This window comes from Haematobia irritans, chromosome 4 (genome assembly GCF_050003625.1).
Source record: "Haematobia irritans isolate KBUSLIRL chromosome 4, ASM5000362v1, whole genome shotgun sequence".
Lineage (NCBI taxonomy): Eukaryota > Metazoa > Arthropoda > Insecta > Diptera > Muscidae > Haematobia > Haematobia irritans.
The window spans coordinates 65,753,999-65,776,137 of NC_134400.1; the positions used below are offsets into that span (position 1 = coordinate 65,753,999).

The 22,139-nt window shown below is 35.5% G+C and overlaps 1 long non-coding RNA gene across 1 annotated transcript in view; it reads right to left on the reverse strand.

Moving 5' to 3' along the window:
- Positions 1-3,720: 3,720 nt before the first annotated feature.
- LOC142232888 (uncharacterized) overlaps positions 3,721-22,139 on the reverse strand; it is a 158,524-nt gene continuing 140,105 nt past the window's right edge. The window contains exon 2 of the long non-coding RNA XR_012721239.1: positions 3,721-3,934. This is a non-coding gene — a long non-coding RNA (uncharacterized LOC142232888). The remainder of the gene's footprint in view (positions 3,935-22,139) is intronic.

Sequence of the window (22,139 nt, forward strand, 5' to 3'; positions counted from 1 at the left end):
AAAAGTAGCTGATCAATTGCCCAAGGAAATATAAAATGTTAATTTTGTAATAACAAGCAACAACCACCAACTTAGTTCAATATCGCTCCCTGTTAAATAGCGCTCCAAGCTACTAAAAACACATATATGTTTATAGGCTATTTCTAAATTAATATATGTTTGCATCCAAGCATATTATATTTACAAACATTTTATGTCCCAAACATAATATGTTCTAACATATTAACATATATGTCCCAAACATGTTATGCTAGTTTATGAACATTATATGCTTGCACTCAAAAATATTGTGTTTAAAAATTTGTGTTCCAAACATATAATGTTTATAGCCAAACATATGAAAAACAGTCTTTTTCATCCGTGTGCTTTCGATGAGAGAGTAGTTCTTGCAGTTTCTGTTATCGTTATCGATCAAAGTATCTTCACTATGTTTGAAGGAAAGAGTAAGCAGTTTTGTTTTGATATTTTGTGTTGTGGTAGTGTCAGTGATTAAACTTTCCAATATTAAATTCGCGTAGTCATTTAACACGATAAAAATAAAATGGTTGGTAGATCCCCACAAGCGGACTCCAGCACACAGTGTCACAAAGTTTACAAACAACAGCTTCACTCATCAAAATCCTTTGTAAGGTGCGTATATTGTCTTTTTGCAAACAAAAACTCGGAGCAAAACACAAACACGACCAATCGTGAGAACAGTGATTGAAGCTTTCTTAAGCTCTATGTGATCAGATTTTGGATGATTTGGGGTTTCTCTTAGTTTTTTGTCTCAATTTTTTCGAAGATATTGTTAAACGAAGTTGTTTTGGCTGATATTTTGCAAGTTTTTCGAGTCTCATAAAATATTCGGATGTACGTAATTTGAGGAAGATCGGTTGATATACACGCCAATTATGACCAGATCGGTGAAAAATATATAAATCTGAACCGATTTGTTCCAAAATCAATAGGGATCGTCTTTGAGCCGAAACAGGACCCTATACCAAATTTTAGGACAATCGGACTAAAACTGCGAGCTGAACTTTGCACACAAAAATACACCAATATATATATATACACCAATACACCAATATAATATATATACATATATATATATATATATATATATATATATATATATATATATATATATATATATATATATATATATATATATATATATATATATATATATATATATATATATATTGGTGTATTTTTGTGTGCAAAGTACAGCTCGCAGGTTTAGTCCGATTTCCCTAACATTTGGTATAGGGTCCTGTTTCGGCTCAAAGACGATCCCTAAAAAATCGGTTCAGATTTAGATATAGCTGCCATATATATTTTTCACCGATCTGGTCATAATTGGCGTGTATATCAACCGATCCTCCTCAAATTCCGTACATACGAATATTTTATGAGTCTCGAAAAACTTGCAAAATATCAGCCAAATCGGTTCAGATTTAGATATGGCTCCCATATATAGCTTTCGCCCGATTTACACTCATTTGCCCACAGAGGCCAATTTTTTGCTCCGATTTAGTTGAAATTTTGCATAGGGAGTAGAATTAGCATTGCAACTATGCGTGGCAACTTTGGTTCAAATCGGTTCAGATTTGGATATATGTCCCATATATAGCTTTCGCCCGATTTACACTCATATGACCACAAAGGCCAATTTTTAACTCCGATTTAGTTGACATTTTGCACAGGGAGTAGAATTAGCATTGTAGCTATGCGTGCCAAATTTGGTTGACATCGGTTCAGATTAAGATATAGCTCCCATATATATGTTTTTCTGATTTCGACAAAAATGGTCAAAATACCAACATTTTCCTTGTTAAATCGTCACTGCTTAGTCGAAAAGTTGTAAAAATGACTCTAATTTTCCTAAACTTCTAACGCATATATATCGAGCGATAAATCATAAATAAACTTTTGAGAAGTTTCCTTAAAATTGCTTCAGATTTAAATGTTTCTCATATTAATACCCTTCACCACTACTGTGGTACAGAGTATAATAAGTTTGCGCATTTGTATGTAACGCCACGAAGGAGTAATCATAGACCAACCTTTTAGTATACGGATCGGCTTAGAATTAAATTCTGAGTCGATTTAGCGATGTCCTTCTGTCTGTCTGTTGGTGTATTTTTGTGTGCAAAGTTCAGCTCGCAGTTTTAGTCCGATTGTCCTAAAATTTGGTATAGGGTCCTGTTTCGGCTCAAAGACGATCCCTATTGATTTTGGAACAAATCGGTTCAGATTTATATATTTTTCACCGATCTGGTCATAATTGGCGTGTATATCAACCGATCTTCCTCAAATTACGTACATCCGAATATTTTATGAGACTCGAAAAACTTGCAAAATATCAGCCAAAACAACTTCGTTTAACAATATCTTCGAAAAAATTGAGACAAAAAACTAAGAGAAACCCCAAATCATCCAAAATCTGATCACATAGAGCTTAAGAAAGCTTCAATCACTGTTCTCACGATTGGTCGTGTTTGTGTTTTGCTCCGAGTTTTTGTTTGCAAAAAGACAATATACGCACCTTACAAAGGATTTTGATGAGTGAAGCTGTTGTTTGTAAACTTTGTGACACTGTGTGCTGGAGTCCGCTTGTGGGGATCTACCAACCATTTTATTTTTAATGAAATAAAATATCGTGTTAAATGACTACGCGAATTTAATATTGGAAAGTTTAATCACTGACACTACCACAATACAAAATATCAAACAAAACTGCTTACTCTTTCCTTCAAACATAGTGAAGATACTTTGATCGATAACGATAACAGAAACTGCAAGAACTACTCTCTCATCGAAAGCACACGGATGAAAAAGACTGTTTTTCATATGTTTGGCTATAAACATTATATGTTTGGAACGCAAATTTTTAAACACAATATTTTTGAGTGCAAGCATATAATGTTCATAAACTAGCATAACATGTTTGGGACATATATGTTAATATGTTAGAACATATTATGTTTGGGACATAAAATGTTTGTAAATATAATATGCTTGGATGCAAACATATATTAATTTAGAAATAGACTATAAACATATATGTGTTTAGTAGCTTGGAGCGCTATTTAACAGGGAGCGATATTGAACTAAGTTGGTGGTTGTTGCTTGTTATTACAATTAACATTTTATTTTTCCTTGGGCAATTGATCAGCTACTTTTTGATCCTTACAAACTGTGTGGTCCGCTGTTCGAATCCCCGTCCGGCAAAAGGTAAATTTAAAATAAAAAAATCATAAAATTGAATAATTTCTTCTACAATGTTTGTATTACAGAAAAAGGTGCTAAGAACTAAAAAATCTCGTGGAAGTGAGAAAGATGTGGGGGAATATACAATTAGGCAGAAACAAAATTTTGAGCATTCAGGTCGAAAACCTATGTTGTTAGCACCTATATTACCTGTTTATTTTCATAATTCATTATGATTGTAAATATATAAATAAATAAATACAATTTCCCTGCCAACATTTTTTGAATTTGGGGACTCTTTTGAGAATCCCCACTACGTCGAAAACAATCATATACGACATCAAAAACTCGTCGGAAAAGCGCCGTCACTATTGAGAAGTTGTACCACGCCAAGTTACTACAAAAATGTTTCGCATGAGTGCAATTATTAGGTGCCTTTATAGATCAATTTAGAACGACGCCAATAAGGGACCCTCCAAACAATCAGAAAAAGTGCCTTTTAAGATAGTTGTAAAAGAATCATTGTGGTCGAGTAAAACACGTTTGTTTAGATATTTATTAATTTGATTAAACATTTACAAATTCTTAAAAATATAACATTTATACCACTATCACATTACATTTAACATAATTTTTGGCATTAATGATGATGTTGAGTTACAAGTAGCGAGTTACATGTTGTTGCGTCTATCAACCAGTGTTTTTATTCCATGGAGGCAGCGTGTCTGTAAAATATCTGAAAAACAATCACTTTATTCCATTTGGAAAATCACCAAATTGTTCACCAATATACCTTTCACAATTTTAAGCGTATAATCTATGTTTTCAGAACTTTATTTTGTTACGAGCGAGTCTGATTTCGAAAATCCTTTTTTGTTTTGTGATCAAATTTAAAATAAAACAAGTCATTGGCATAAAAGTTGACGGCTAGTTCTCAAGTGGCGTGATTCTTTGACCCATTAAATTTTCGACTCGAACATAGTTTAGAAAAAATATGCCATACAATGCCACATAAAATTTAAATGTCATACATATACAGAAAATGAAAAGGCTTTCATTTCACTATTCTGATTTATCGAGTAACGCGATGTTATTGTTACAGGGAGTACATTTTCCCCCGCCCATGACCCCGTTGTGGGTACGCCTATGGTAATGTCAGTACTCGTAGTTATACATTACCCCTTCGATGGCACCTCGGTTGTCACTACATCTCCCTACCAACTGTCCTCTCTCCAATTAAAAGAGTTTAGGGTTTCATATTCAATCTCTTATTATTAAAACAATTTCATTTATATAATTACAATAGGGGAGAATCTTAAAACTATGTTGTAATTGTACTTACAAATACTCTTAAGATAAATTAAGCTAATAATGCTTTACAAAATTGATCAGAGTTTGGTAATAGAAGAAACAGCTGGCTTGTATGTTGATTGAAGAAGAACAGCATAAATGGTTATAATTGTTGATCTCGGGGATAATCTTGAACCATACATTTCAAGGTTGTAGGGCGCGTGTTTAGCGATATAGTTCATACATATAATTTTCTTTATATTGCGGGAAAATTGTATTTACTTATTCTCTTCCATCGCGCAGATACATGGTATTGTTGATTTTTTTGACATTACTTCTTTTAATTTTGTTGCTCACTAGTTAGCAATATTGTAGTATGTATCAATTATAGTTATTTAACTTATATTTATTAATTTTGTTTTTTTTTTCTTTTGTCCAGATTTGGTATGAACAAATAATATTTACATTTTTGTTCTTTTACTGTCCACGACGACACAAATGGTTCTATTGTCACCTCAATTTGTTTTATGGAAGTTATACCGTTCTTGAGGGTTTTTGAGAAACTGGATGAAAACAAAGTGGTATCCACTGATTACATATCATTTTCATTTCGTTCTTGTAAATATATATTTTTTTATAAATTCTGCAAGCGAAAAATCAAATATATTTTTTCATCTATCCAAAAGTCACTTTATGTGATTATTTAATTTAGTTCAACTAAGATCTTCTGATCACACCACATTGTAAAAATAATATTATTTTTGGATCGCGAAGATTTTCTTTATGTTGGTAAAGTAATACGGAAATCGCGACCGTTTTCTTTAAATTTATTTTTAGATTTCATCACGTTGACTGAAATAAATTGAAACGATTCCACAACGTGGTTATAATTGCATAACCTTTTTTATCGATCTTGTTTTATATTTCACGCGACTCCGCTTTGCTTCACGACCTTTTGTTTCCAACTTTGCCTACGTGACTGACTCGCGCATATCTCGACGATCAAACCTTAATATACAAAACTATTTCTAACGGTACTTTTCCAATTCATCAAAAGGGAAAAGAAATAATGATTAGAATGTATATGTACGAATAAGTGCGAATACAGAAGTATGCGTACGAAGAAACCGAATAAGAAAACGTTGGGAACAGTTAAGGGATACCATCCCTCATAACCCAAATGTTTGCTAGAATTAATTTACTGTGGGATTTTTAAAATCTCCTATGCCAAGTATAATTCAGAAGTAATGTTTGCAGAAAATCCCCAACAAAACTGCTTCGTTAAGAGAATGTAAATTGATTAACGAACAGGAAAAGGATTTTCACTTACTTGTTATTGCCAACGTGTGGCACGACCCACGACAAGCCGGGCAAAGAATAGCTTTATTATAATTTCTATTCTGTTTTGGCAAATCAGGAAATAGCATAGGGCATCATTATCATGGTTTCAGATCGGAGGCATGAACCTTACCGACATATTTACCGCGAAGGTCTTCAATTTCATATAAAGATGATCCTACTTTTGAAAGTATACGGCATTTAACATACTTTGGGGTAAACTTGGCATTCAATCCCTTCTCAAACTTGCTTAGATTATGGGTCTTTCGGAAAACTTCCTGGCCAATTTTATAATCAACAGGCTTAACCCTGGTGTTATAGACCCTAGCCGCTTTCTCATGAGCCTTTTCCAAATTTCGTTCTATTTTCTCCCGAATATTAGACAATTTATCTACCCTCGTAACTACGGTGTCATCTCTTAGTATGTTCAACTTATCCAATAGTGGGTACGTCGAGCCATGCATGCACATGTTTTGCCCAAACATGGCATAGTAGGGCGTACATTCGATCGAAGAATGAAAATCACTACGTAACACTGCCAGGATGCGGGGAATGCAAGAATCCCAGTCTAAATGATTGGGTTCATCTTTTAATAAAAACCGAATTTTGGAAATGATTTCACGGTTTGCACGCTCGGAAGCGTTAGCCTGCGGGGAGTAAAGACCAGTGCGCACATGATTAACACCATAAAGCTTTAAAAACTCTTGCATCTCTTTAGAAATGAATTGTTTAGCATTGTCCGAATGCAGAAATTGTGGGACCCCAAAGGTATTAAAAATTTGATTTTTAAGATAGTCAATAACGTTGATAGAGGTTGCAGATTTCATAGGCTGAAGGAATAAGAATTTTGTGAAATGGTCTAGAATTATAAACAATTGGGTGTTCCTTGCTCTCGATAACGGATAAGGGCCGAGAAAATCGCAATAAATTCTTTGCATCGGGCGTACCGTTGGGGAAGCCTCACCCATAGGTGGCCTTAATATACAGTTAGCAGGCTTAATTGCCTTGCAATCGTCGCATCCATCTACATATGCCTTAACGTCTCGCGCCATGGAAGGCCAATAATATTTTTGGCGTACACGAGTGAGGGTTTTCATGAACCCACCATGGCAGCATGCCTCGTGTCCAAGTATCACGGCTTTCCCGGTTAACGATTGTGGGAGCCATAGTCTCCACAAACTATCTTCTCCTGATTCCACGCCAAGGCGGAACTTAACCCTCTTAAAAATCTTGTCCTCGGAAATGCGTACATCGGGTAGACGATCGCCATTTTCCATAACAGTCTTTCTCAAAAGATCATATTCGGGACATTCAACATCTTTTGAGTTAAATTCAATCTCGGGAAATGAAGAGGCGAGCTCCAACGCGTCTACATCAAAACGGGATAAAGTGTCTGGGACAATATTTAGAGATCCCTTCCTATGTTCGATGCGGAAATCGAACCCTTGGAGTTTTAGGCTCCATCGGGCGAGTCTGCCATTCAAGTCTTTTTGGTTCATGAGCCATTTAAGACTTGAATGGTCCGTGATTATCCGGAATGGCAAACCTTCCACGTAAGGTCTGAATCGTCTAACGCATACTATGGCGGCGAGGCACTCAAGCTCCGTGACTGTGTAGTTGCGTTGAGCACGATTTAGTTTCTGAGAAACAAAAGCAATTGGTCTTTCCCTGTTATCATCATCCAGTTGGTAGAGTACTCCACCAACACCAACACGTGATGCATCACACTGGATGATGAATTCCCGCGAAAAATCGGGCTGTGCTAACACCGGGGCATTGCTGAGAGCGTCTTTCAGCTTCCTGAAGCTTGCAATTGCCTCTGGTGTGAGCTGGAATTTTACCCTACTTGAACGCAGACAGTCTGTCAACGGTCCCGACATGTCTGCAAAATTGGTGATGAAATTGCGGTACCAGTTTGCCATGCCAATAAAGCGACGAATTTGGCGAGGGGTCTTCGGTAGAGGAAAATCCACTGTAGCCGAAACCTTCTCTGGGTCAACTTTAAGACAGCCACTACCTATGCGATAACCAAGGTACTTAATTTCGGCCTGACAAAACTTGCTCTTAGACACATTGATCGTTAGACCGGCGGTCTTCAAGCATTGGGCCACTTCGCGTAGAAGTCTAAGGTGGTCAGAAAACGATGCGCTACATACCAATAAGTCGTCTAGGTAAATAAATACGTTTTCTCTCAGGCGAGATGGTATGCATTTATCCATCAGACGGCTCATTGTCTGTGGACCATTACAGAGCCCGAACGGCATAACTCTATATTGGTAGAGCGGCCTACCGGGAACCGCAAACGCCGTTTTTTCCTTGGAGGAATCCGTGAGCGGTATTTGAAAGAAGGCGTCTTTCAAATCAATACCGCTAATAAATTGGGTATCGCTGAGTCTGGACAATAATCCGTTGATGTGAGGAAGTGGGTACGAATCCTTCTTAGTTACCGCATTTAATTTTCGGGAATCCAAACACAGGCGAATCTTACCAGGTTTCCGCACATTTACTATGGGAAAACACCAGGGTGAATTGGATTCCTCGATTATACCCAACTTCAGCAGGCGATCAAGTTCTTCATATACTTCCATTTGCCGCGGAGGAGATAGCGGATAATGTTTACACTTGATTGGAGCGGAATCCCCGGTATCTATATGATGACTTAAAAGAGTTGTCTTGCCAAGACCAAGTTTTTCAAATGAGGGGAATTCGGCTGTCACAGAATCGAGTTCCAAAGCCTGTTCGGCAGATAGCTTGTGAAAACAAAATTCCTCTTTACGGTCAGATTCCTCCAGGTCCATGGACTCAATAGGGGGAATTATATTTGGGGCTATCGCAAATTTCTGCCAGAAATCTAATCCCAAATATATTTCCTGGCAAAGAGTAGGTACAATGTAAAAATCGATATCCTTAGTTACGCCTTTATAAGTTACTGGTAACTTACAATGGCCTAAAACAGGATTTTTCGATCCGTCAGCAGTAGAAATCGAAGATCTAAATGGCCTCAAAATTACACCGTTGTTCTCTAGAAACTTTATGCCATTCTTCCCGAAGGCTGATACGCTCGCTCCAGAATCGAGTAGTCCTAAAAATTGTTCACCAAAAATTAAAATTTTTGCAAAAGGTCGTTCATCCTCCCTTCCGCAAAAAACGGATGACTCAATCAAGCGACGGTACATTTTTCTTTTCTTATAGCGTTCACGACAATTTATTACCTTCCTAGAGCGGTTTCCAAGAGTCCTAGTTAAAATCGTCACGTCAGGGTTTAACAATTTATCATTAGTATATGGTATAGATTCGCCTTCCTGTGGAAGACTTATCTTTGACCTTGACTCAAACACGGGGTTTGCTGAGGAGAACGAGATTCCCCGGTTACAATCTCGTTCCGCTTCCGGTTTCCCGGGTGAGGATTCTTACACTTGATGGTAGATACGTTGCGTTCCCCACATTTGTAGCAAAAAAGTGCTCGAGTCTCATCGGGACAATAAATGTAGGAATGTCCAAAAGATAGACAGTTCCAACATTTAATATGAGAATAATCTTGCTTGCGTTGCGAAAACTTAAATGCCTCTACCTGTGGATCGTCCTCGGTATCTGAGTCAAGAGCCTGAGCATCGATCACTTCCAGTTCGTGGACCTGACGATTCACTACCCTCGAGGGATATAAACTCTTGTTCTCCCTTAGTATCTTTTCAGCGTTTCTTGCCACCTCCCTAAGGGAGTGCAAATTCTCCGCATCAGAATTGAAAAGCACTAACTTTAACTCCGGAACAACATTCTTCCTTATAATTGAAATGAGACGAGACTCAGAAATCGGTACCCTCATTCTCGCATTCATTGTAATTATGGCGGAATGAAAATCATCATATGTCTCGCGTAGATTCTGTTTCCTCGAGTTAATCTGATATAAAAGATCGTCATCGGACTCAAATGAGGAGAATTCCTTTAACAACGCCTTCTTTGTAAGTTGATACGGAGGGTCATTATTAATCTTCACAAACTCCCAATACCATAATTCGGCCCTACCACTGAGGAATATCTGAAAGTTATCCTCTAGCTGCTCTAAAGGGCATTGTGTCCTATCAACAAGGGTGTCTATTCTAAAAAGGAAGTCTGTCACATTACCCGTCCCATCGAAATTTATCTTCCATTTCTCTAAGTCGATTCTTCGTCCAGTCGATATCCTAGGGACTGGATTTGAATTAGTACCAGCGGGTGGTCTGTCAGAATCGGCTGTATCCGATTGGTGAGTCGTAACTGGTGGTTGCGTTAGACCTGAAATAGTTTCCCTAATTGATCCTAATTCAGTCGCAAAATTTAACTGGTCTTTCCTTATGTCATTCAAAAGCTCTAACATATTAGTGGCGTTTGTCCTATCGCCAGATTGCTGGTCGTTACCTTCCATATTAGTTGTTAAAGGCTGAGATGTTAAAATTTCGTCGAAACCAATCAAGGTGGTAGTTTGGCCTAAGGACTGATCCAAAATATTTATCTCGCTATTTATAGTAGTTCCTATCCCGTTCGGTGAGGATAATAAATTGTATCTCTCTTCCAAATCAACAGACCGAGCGTCACTAATCTCGTTATCCTGACTTGTAAATGGATTCACTAATAATGCACTAGAACTACAAGGCGGCGAATGAATAACTTTCGGCCTTCCTATCGGCGGACTATTCAAATTTAATACCGATGGTCTTGTCGGCGTTTCTAATCTTTTGCCGCGACCACGAGAATGATTTGTTTTACTCGGAGAAACTTTCCCGGAGCTACGCAAAAACATACTACTTAATGGAGTTCATTAGGTAAAGGATTCAACGCGCCAATGATATCGTTAAACTTTGAGTTAGAAAATTTTTATGCATGTAATCAGATAATCTTTAAACCAAAAGAAAATGATTTTTCAATATGTTACCAAAATTTATTTTTAATTAATTAATTTATTATTTTTCCTCATATAACCAAAAATATATTTACGGTATTATGGTAATGGAATGGAATTGGAATGGAAAATCAAATAATTCACGAAGAAGATGGTAGATTCGAGAGGTATTATATGCCGTTTATAATTTTGAATAGTTTATGTATATATGGTTTTGATAATATCTTCTTTTAGAGTGAAATTTGAAAAACAAATATTAAAGAAAATGTTACCTTGTTTTTTTTTTCTTGTTTTCTTTTTTTTGTGTTCTTAAGCACTCGCTATGAGGAGAGATTCTAGTTTCTTAGGAGTTGTTGTGGCATCCCAGGATTTTATTAATAAAGGGTGATTTGTTAAGAGCTTGATAACTTTTTTTAAAAAAAAAACGCATAAAATTTACAAAATCTCATCGGTTCTTTATTTGAAACGTTAGATTGGTCCATGACATTTACTTTTTGAAGATAATTTCATTTAAATGTTGAACGCGGCTGCGTCTTAGGTGGTCCATTCGGAAAGTCCAATTTTGGGCAACTTTTTCGAGCATTTCGGCCGGAATAGCCCGAATTTCTTCGGAAATGTTGTCTTCCAAAGCTGGAATAGTTGCTGGCTTATTTCTGTAGACTTTAGACTTGACGTAGCCCCACAAAAAATAGTCTAAAGGCGTCAAATCGCATGATCTTGGTGGCCAACTTACCGGTCCATTTCTTGAGATGAATTGTTCTCCGAAGTTTTCCCTCAAAATGGCCATAGAATCGCGAGCTGTGTGGCATGTAGCGCCATCTTGTTGAAACCACATGTCAACCAAGTTCAGTTCTTCCATTTTTGGCAACAAAAAGTTTGTTAGCATCGAACGATAGCGATCGCCATTCACCGTAACGTTGCGTCCAACAGCATCTTTGAAAAAATACGGTCCAATGATTCCACCAGCGTACAAACCACACCAAACAGTGCATTTTTCGGGATGCATGGGCAGTTCTTGAACGGCTTCTGGTTGCTCTTCACTCCAAATGCGGCAATTTTGCTTATTTACGTAGCCATTCAACCAGAAATGAGCCTCATCGCTGAACAAAATTTGTCGATAAAAAAGCGGATTTTCTGCCAACTTTTCTAGGGCCCATTCACTGAAAATTCGACGTTGTGGCAGATCGTAAGTCTATTCATGATGAAATGTCAAAGCATACTGAGCATCTTTCTCTTTGACACCATGTCTGAAATCCCACGTGATCTGTCAAATACTAATGCATGAAAATCCTAACCTCAAAAGAATCACCCTTTAATTGAATACACAAAACAAATTATCTAATAATCGTGTACCGGCTATATTCAATTACATGTACTATGTTCCAATAGACCAATTGACATGGACTATTGTCTATAGTTTTTTTTTTTTTGTTTTTTTTTTTTTTTAATTTTATTTAAAAAAAATCAGAATAGTGAAACATTATTTACCAACAAATGTTATTCTTGCTAGGCCAATTGTGATATTCAATACCATGAAATATCAAGGTTCTTTCCCAAATATTTAAGACTTTTGAATCTCACAAAAAGCTTATTCACTCGTCGAAATCGGAAATAGCATTGCTAATAAAACAGAAATTTCGCAAATTTAATGCTACTGACTAATGTATTTTCGAAAAATCAAAGTGAATGGGATGTACAAAAAAAATAATTTGATATTAGTCTCAAAGCGGCGAACGCATGACAGTGTTTCTTGACACCAGTCCCGTATCCCTTCATTAAGATTTATATCTTAGCCATTTCCAATGTACGCATATTAGAATTGGTATGCATTTCCAATGCGTGATCATAAATAGATTTGATTTGTTTGGCAATACTCGTTACAAAATATATAAACCAATTTCGAGTTGACTCTAGAACTGAGTAAAAAACCTAATAGACATACCAATTTTAATATACTGACTATATTAGTATGAATCGTAGGACTGAAACTTTAAGGAGCAGTCCCACGTTTTCGTTGGGCGCCATCTATGTTACGAGCGAGTCTGATTTCGAAAATCCTTTTTTGTTTTGTGATCAAATTTAAAATAAAACAAGTCATTGGCATAAAAGTTGACGGCTAGTTCTCAAGTGGCGTGATTCTTTGACCCATTAAATTTTCGACTCGAACATAGTTTAGAAAAAATATGCCATACAATGCCACATAAAATTTAAATGTCATACATATACAGAAAATGAAAAGGCTTTCATTTCACTATTCTGATTTATCGAGTAACGCGATGTTATTGTTACAGGGAGTACATTTTTCCCCGCCCATGACCCCGTTGTGGGTACGCCTATGGTAATGTCAGTACTCGTAGTTATACATTACCCCTTCGATGGCACCTCGGTTGTCACTACATCTCCCTACCAACTGTCCTCTCTCCAATTAAAAGAGTTTAGGGTTTCATATTCAATCTCTTATTATTAAAACAATTTCATTTATATAATTACAATAGGGGAGAATCTTAAAACTATGTTGTAATTGTACTTACAAATACTCTTAAGATAAATTAAGCTAATAATGCTTTACAAAATTGATCAGAGTTTGGTAATAGAAGAAACAGCTGGCTTGTATGTTGATTGAAGAAGAACAGCATAAATGGTTATAATTGTTGATCTCGGGGATAATCTTGAACCATACATTTCAAGGTTGTAGGACGCGTGTTTAGCGATATAGTTCATACATATAATTTTCTTTATATTGCGGGAAAATTGTATTTACTTATTCTCTTCCATCGCGCAGATACATGGTATTGTTGATTTTTTTGACATTACTTCTTTTAATTTTGTTGCTCACTAGTTAGCAATATTGTAGTATGTATCAATTATAGTTATTTAACTTATATTTATTAATTTTGTTTTTTTTTTTCTTTTGTCCAGATTTGCACATTATACCATTTCCTTCGTGAATTAGCATTAACAAACTACACAATGTGGTTATTAATATTTACATCGTGGTATGAACAAATAATATTTACATTTTTGTTCTTTTACTGTCCACGACGACACAAATGGTTCTATTGTCACCTCAATTTGTTTTATGGAAGTTATACCGTTCTTGAGGGTTTTTGAGAAACTGGATGAAAACAAAGTGGTATCCACTGATTACATATCATTTTCATTTCGTTCTTGTAAATATAAATTTTTTTAAAAATTCTGCAAGCGAAAAATCAAATATATTTTTTCATCTATCCAAAAGTCACTTTATGTGATTATTTAATTTAGTTCAACTAAGATCTTCTGATCACACCACATTATAAAAATAATATTATTTTTGGATCGCGAAGATGTTCTTTATGTTGGTAAAGTAATACGGAAATCGCGACCGTTTTCTTTAAATTTATTTTTAGATTTCATCACGTTGACTGAAATAAATTGAAACGATTCCACAACGTGGTTATAATTGCATAACCTTTTTTATCGATCTTGTTTTATATTTCACGCGACTCCGCTTTGCTTCACGACCTTTTGTTTCCAACTTTGCCTACGTGACTGACTCGCGCATATCTCGACGATCAAACCTTAATATACAAAACTATTTCTAACGGTACTTTTCCAATTCATCAAAAGGGAAAAGAAATAATGATTAGAATGTATATGTACGAATAAGTGCGAATACAGAAGTATGCGTACGAAGAAACCGAATAAGAAAACGTTGGGAACAGTTAAGGGATACCATCCCTCATAACCCAAATGTTTGCTAGAATTAATTTACTGTGGGATTTTTAAAATCTCCTATGCCAAGTATAATTCAGAAGTAATGTTTGCAGAAAATCCCCAACAATTTTCGTTTTTATTTAATTAAAATATAACAAGCTGGTTGCGCTTGGCGTTTCACAAAAAATGGCTTTTTTAACAGTAGGGATGGCAAATTACTTGCATGTACTTTTTGATGTACCTTTTCATGATGGTTGAAGTGACATTTACGAGTCTGTGGTAACGATGAGGTTGAAATGGAACTTTGAAATGCTGGCAGGGTTTGAGCACAATATTGTTTGGGAGAATTTTTTTTAAGCATATAATATTTTTGGGTGCAAAATGCTTCCAAACATATTATATGTTCACATAATAACATATTGTTTTTTGGAAGACAACATTATTGAATTTGGATGCAAAAATACAAAATGTTTGGAACTTAGACTACCCAAACATATATTGTTTAGACCAATATGCTCTCAAACATATTATATATTGGAAGAGATCAAACATATAAATGTTTGGGCAATACCCAAAAATGTATATGCTTGAAGCAAAATATGTTTGGGAGTATATGTTACAGAAGCGATTTTTTGTGAGCGTGCAATAACAGGGTAACACAACTGCTATTAAAACGTAACTTTATAGTGTTACCACCCCCTATTGTGTTAAAGACATTAATATAAATCGTCAATATGAACAACAGAAGCATAAACCTTCGAAAACCCGTTCTTTCAACACCAATTAAAGATAAACCGGATCTTGATAATACTCATACATCATCAAAATACAATTCACCTAAATTGATTCAATTAATTGATCAAAAATTTGCTCGTCAAACCGAAATTTTGACTGCAAAAATAGATCAGGCAGTATCAAAAGCCATGAGTGCTATGGAAACAAAAATTATTGAAATGACAGAAGATATAAATGATCTCAAGAAGAGGATTATTGAAATTGAAAACCAACATGAATCAATTAGTGTACTAAAAAATGAAATTCATGAACTCAAATTTAAATTACATCGACAAGATAATCTAAATGTAGCATGTAATCTGAGATTAAACGGCATTCCATCATATGAGAATGAAAATCTTTACGAAATTTTCAAAACTATGTGTGAATCGCTTGAGATTGTGACACCAAATATAAATAGTATCCATCGCATTAACACCCGTTCTAAAACTAATGATGGAACAATATTAATTAAACTATGTTCACCAATGCATAAAAACTTTATTATGAAAACTATAGCTCAATTCAAACGCGTTAAAAAAAATCCAACTTTCGTTAATGTGCGGTTTTGACAGCGATAGACATTTTTTTGTCAATGAAGATTTAAGTAAAGAAAATTATAAAATATTTCAATCCGCACTTAAATACAAAAAACTTAAAAAATTGACAGCTGCATTCACAGTACGCGGGCTCGTATATGTGAAACTTTCAGACAACGACAGAGGTGTACGTATTGATTCCCAGGAACAGCTTGAACAGTTTTTTCGTTAAAATCTACGATTTAAATTTATCAAAACCAAATTTTAATGTAATAGTAATTACAAAAATAATTATATGTTTTGCCATAATTCTTCTTTATAAATTGCGATTATTCTATTTATTACAACCGAATCAAATAACCAGAATAAAATATTCAACAAAAAATAATAATATAATAACATCTCTAATACAACCAAAAATGCGTTGCTTCTCTAAATACATCACTGACATTTAATAATTGCTACAGTTCCAAAGACGGTCTTTTCAATATGGTACGTGTGTTAACAAAGCAGAAACCAGGATTAACTATAGTCCATATCAATGCACAAAGTCTACAAAATAAATTAGACGAGTTCCGGCAAATCTTTATATCATCAAATATTGATATCATATGTGTCTCTGAGACGTGGTTTCAACCTGAAATTGTTGATGGCATTTATAATCTACAAGGTTATAGACTATTTCGTTCAGATAGAGATTCTCATGCTGGTGGAGTGTGTATGTACGTGCGCAACGAACTGAATAGTTGTATGAAACTAAAATCAGATAGTGGAAGCCAAATAGAGTTCATCTTCTTAGAAGTTTGTACTGCAGATAATACGAAATTACTTGTCGGCACAGTTTATAGGCCGCATCGAACTATACCTTTTAATAATCTGATTGATACTCTGGAAAATCTTACATTGCTCTACAATGATGTTATAATCGCAGGTGATTTCAACAGCAACATTTTGGTAGAAAAGAGACTCAATGAATCTATGAATACTCTTGACTTGTACTCAGTAAACACAATTATACCTACGCATTTCTCGAATTCGGGGAATACCTTACTTGATTTAATATTTGTTAACTGTTGTGAAAAAGTTCTACTATATGATCAACTTTCTGCATCATCCTTCTCCAAACATGATTTGACTTATGATGTAACCGTTTTCAAAGAGAGCAAAGTATTCGAATTCAGAGACTTCCGCAGAATTAACTATAATCTACTGAATGACATAGCTAACAATATAAACTGGAACGAGGTTTATTACTACGAAGCAGTTGAAGATCAAGTAAATTTTATGCAAGGTAAAATAACAATATTGTTTTATGCCTGTGTGCCTAAAAAAGTTTTAAGGACTAAACCTACTCAGCAGCCGTGGTTTAATCATGAAATTAAGAAGTTGATACGTGATAGAGATAATAAATACAAAAGATGGAAACGCTATAAAACTACACGTGAAGTTACAAAAGCAATAAATATCGCAAAATCTTCTTATTATCAAAGAAAATTTAATGATGCAGTTGATAGCGGAGCAAAATGGATGACAATTCGAAACATTGGAATAGGGCGGAAAAGTGCCACACCTACTAATATTGATATTAATGATCTAAATGAGATTTTTGCTAACCAAACTGCGTTAGGCAATCAAAATAATAATTCTGCATGTGAATGTCTTCCCTCTTGTGGAGATCTCTCGTTTGAAGAGTTCACCTTCAAGTGCGTAGATCAATATGATGTTCGAAAAAGCTTCCTATCTATTAAATCGAACGCTGTAGGTATGGACGAACTAAACCCAAAATTTTTAAAGTTATTATTACCAATATGCCTGCCGTATTTCACACACATTTTCAACACAGTTCTGACAAAGTCGATACCTCTACCTAAACCAAACAAAGAATTTCGTCCAATTGCCATATTGCCGTATCTGTCGAAAGTCTTAGAGCGGTTAATGTATGAACAAATAAATACATATATAATATCAAAAAAACTGTTGACTTAAGGGCAATCAGGCTTTAGACCTATGAGAAGCTGTGCTACTGTACTTACTGATGTCGTCGAATATTTAAGATCAAAGATGGATCAAAATTTGGTATCAATACTCGTACTCCTCGACCATAGCAAAGCATTTGATACAGTAAACCACTCTATTCTAGTTCAAAAGCTGCAACGAAGATTTAATTTTTCTCAATCAGCATGTAGACTTGTCTCGTCTTATTTGAGCGGTAGAACACAATCAGTTTGTCACAACTCAGAAAACTCGAATATACTTAGTATTTACAAAGGTGTTCCACAAGGTTCAATACTCGGGCCGCTACTATTCTGTATTTATGTTAATGACTTGCCACTTGTCCTTCACCACTGCAATATTCACCTTTATGCTGGTGACGTTCAAGTTTATACAAGTGCAAATCTTGACGATCTTCCGTGCTGCATATCTAAACTAAATGATGATCTGGACAGAATCAATAGTTGGGCTTATAACAATGACCTTAAACTAAATCCAAAAAAAAATCTAAATGTCTGTTAATTTCCAAAAACAAATTCATCAACCATTCGCAATATCAAATTACCATAAATAACACCAATATCGACATTGTACAAACAGCTACAAACCTTGGAGTTATATTCAATAATTCGCTAACTTGGACCAACCACTTACAACAAAATATCGCTAAAACATATGGAATGTTAAGGAATTTGTGGGCTGTACAATTATCTACACCGATACAAATCAGAATGCTTTTGGCGAAAACGTATCTTGTACCAACTCTTTTATATGGAATTGAAATATTTGCAAATTGCAGTTGTGATGATAAACAAAAGCTACTTGTAGCCTACAACAATATTGCCCGTTATGACTTCAATAAGAAACGTTATGATCACATATCGTCGTTTTCCTACCAGCTGTTCAACATGAGTTTCGAAAACTTGATTAAATTCAGATGTTTACTTTTTCTGCAAAAAATTATTTATAGTGGCGAGCCCCCTTATATATTCAAGAGGTTAAAGTTCGCTCGATCAAATCGAGGAAGAAAAATCATCCAATTAAGATACAAATATTCCAGATCTGAGCAGCAATTTCTGATATATGCGATCCGTCTCTGGAACAATCTCCCTACAACAATTCAATTAATAAGCAACGCATTGATTTTTAAAAAAGAATTAAAATCACATTTAGAATAATCTTATTATTATACAATCTTGATTAATGTGTATATTTGTAGCATTTAAAATCGCAACCATTTTTATTGTCATTCATATAAACTATTAAATACAATTAATGTTCATATTTAATGTTACATGTATTAAAATCCATTTATATAGTTCCCTTTATTTTTTATTTTTGTATCCAAAAACCTAAAATAAATTGTTAATCGACTTAAACCTTAGTGCTGCCATATATAAGATTTAATCTTGTTGTACTAAGGATCACCAAAATACGAATAAATAAATAAATAAATAAATAAATAATATCATATAATATCAATGGAATTTTAAATAAATGTTTATACCCTAATTTTTTCACATACCTCAAAAATTTCGATGCTATTATTTTATTAGAGACACATGTTACAGACCGAAACCAGAAAAGAATTGAGAACTATTTCCCGGAGTATGAAGTACAATGGGTTAATGCAAAAAAGGTCAGTCGATTTGGACGAGCTAGTGGTGGAGTATTTTTGGGTCTGAAAAAATCGGTGCTAATCTCTGGCGTAAAACACGAATTTCTTTATAATGAACATTTTTGTGGAGCATATCTTAAATTTGAAAACATCAAAATGCTTCTACTGCCACTCTACATTAGAGGTGCCAACTGGTCTAGGGAATTTACGCTTGCAAAATTGTTCATGTCTGAGAATAAATGCGAGAATATTGTCCTATTAGGTGACGTAAATGTTAGAATAGGCGAATCACAACAAGATATTGTAGATCTATACCGAGAATATTTCCCAGCATATACTGGAGTAAGAAAATCAAAGGACAAAGAATTGAATGCGAATGTCCGAAAGTACATAGACTTTTGTAATGAACAAAATCTCATAATTCTGAATGGTCAAACCGTGGGCGATGAATGGGGCAACTTTACGTATGTGAGCAATATAGGAACATCTGTCAACGATATATGTTCAGTATCTACTAGCATGCTTCAGTACGTGCAAAATTTCAGTATAGATGAACAAATTTGGTCAGATCATTTACCAATAACCCTTTGTCTCAATATACCAATATCGGAAACAAGAAGGAAAATGAAACTATTGCCAAAATTACAGTGGAATGATTCGGGTAAAGATTTATATCAATCCAAGTTAGCGGATCATCTAAATTCAACTCTCGAGAGAAGCGAAAACATGTGCCTTAAAAATATGACCGATATAATTATTGCAGAAATGGTTCAAGGTGTCATTGGGCAAGAAAGAAGTTGCACCATCTTTTGTGCAAATTTAAGAAATCTTGTTTGGATTCAGACCGACAGAGATACCTAACTGCTAAGAGAAAATATAGCGAAATTTGTAACATTAGTAAGAAGTTGTACTACGACCGTATTACAGAACGGATCAACAGCACATCTGACGCCAAAGAATGGTGGAGCTTAGTGAGAGCAATAAATAATCAAGAATTGCGTATAAGTCATTCTCTATCGTCGGACATACTACAATAGCATTTTATGGAGCTACTCGCAATAGAACAAACTTCTCTAAATATATACTTCGCACCGCCTATGATTGAGAACAACATGCTCGATCAAAATATAAGTGTATGGGACATTAAGCGCATGTTAAAGAAAGTTAAACTTAATAAGGCACCGGGAGAGGATAGAATCCCATATGAATTTTTTATTAATGCCACTGATGAGTACATGGAACAACTAGCTAATATTTATAACAAAATATACGCAGAGGGTAGGATGGATGAAGAATTCCGGAAGACAATAATATTCCCTATTCATAAGAAAGTAAGCATGGATGAACCGGCAAACTACCGAGGCATTTCATTTATGAACTGTGTTGCAAAATATTTATGGGCATACTAAACGAAAGGCTAGTACAATGGGCGGAGGAAAACCACATATTGGATGAGTGTCAGGCAGGATTCCGAAAGGGTTATTCCACAATGGATAACATATATAACCTATCAACTATAATACATTATAAGCTCTCTGAAAAGAAAAAGGTTTATGCTTTCTTTGTTGATTTCCGAGCCGCCTTTGACAAGATTTCTCGTAGGCTACTTCTGTACAAACTCTACCAGATGGGGATCTCTTACAAATGTGTACAAATTATAGAGGCTGTATACAGATGTAAACAGTCCGCCGTCTGGAACGGAGAGGAGTTGTCAGAATATTTTGACACTGAAGCAGGCGTAAAACAGGGGTGTCTTCTATCTCAACTACTATTCTCATTCTACATCAATGACTTGAATGACTCAATGTGTGGAGGTTTGTATATAGAAGGAATTAACATAAAAGTCTTGTTATATGCAGATGACATAGTGTTACTATCAGAGGACAGAGTAACTCTGCAGGAGATGATACACCATCTAGAGGCATAGTAAATGTGAAAAGGCGGGGAATTAAATAAAATAATTTATCAATGAGGGGGGAAATAAATAAAAACACAATTAAATTTTAAAGTTAATTAAAGAATAAATTAAAATTCAATTTATTGGCGGGGGTATTCGTACCTTCGGGTATTTTAGAGAGAGAGAGAGAGAGAGAGAGTAAGTGTAAGAGAAAGTTTCGATAAGTCATTTGTCATTTTTTCAGATATCGTTATAATTCAGGGGTGTATTTTACAATTCATGAAACTTAAATCTAACAGGGTGTCAACCTGAACATCCCGCCCCCCTTGCAGGAATGCAACATAGGGGCAAGCAGGAGCTAGGGGGCAATAAAAAAACGAGAATTCTATTTACAATTCAATGGACATACAAATACAAAAAACATAAATAAATAAATTCAATGGGACCCAGAATGGACGTGAATCACAATCGTAGCAGGTCCACTGCCGGTGTTGGGGCTAACAGTGGAAGTGTTGACCGGATTGTGACCACAGGTGCATCGTCCGCCGGCGGCTCGAGGTTGATGCGATTCCGGATTTGTTGACATCCTATTGGCTGCATTGGTGTTGCTACGAGCATCTAGCGAGCGCCTTTGGTGGGTGTCTCGTCGTGGAGTTTTCTTCCTAGGTTTAGCTTTTTCCGTGGCCTTCCTAGAATTCTGGGGTCGGCTAGCGACGGCACTGGGGGGATTTTCACGCTTCCCAACAAACCTCGGGTGGAGCATCGTATGGTGCTCACCACAGCATTCCATACATCTTTCACGGCTCTTGCATTTCAAGCGTTTATGGGACTCCGCCAAGCAGTTGAAGCAAAATCCGAGCTTCATCACTGTTCTCCGACGTTTTGCCGAATCCATCGCACGAAAACGAGGACAGAGACGAA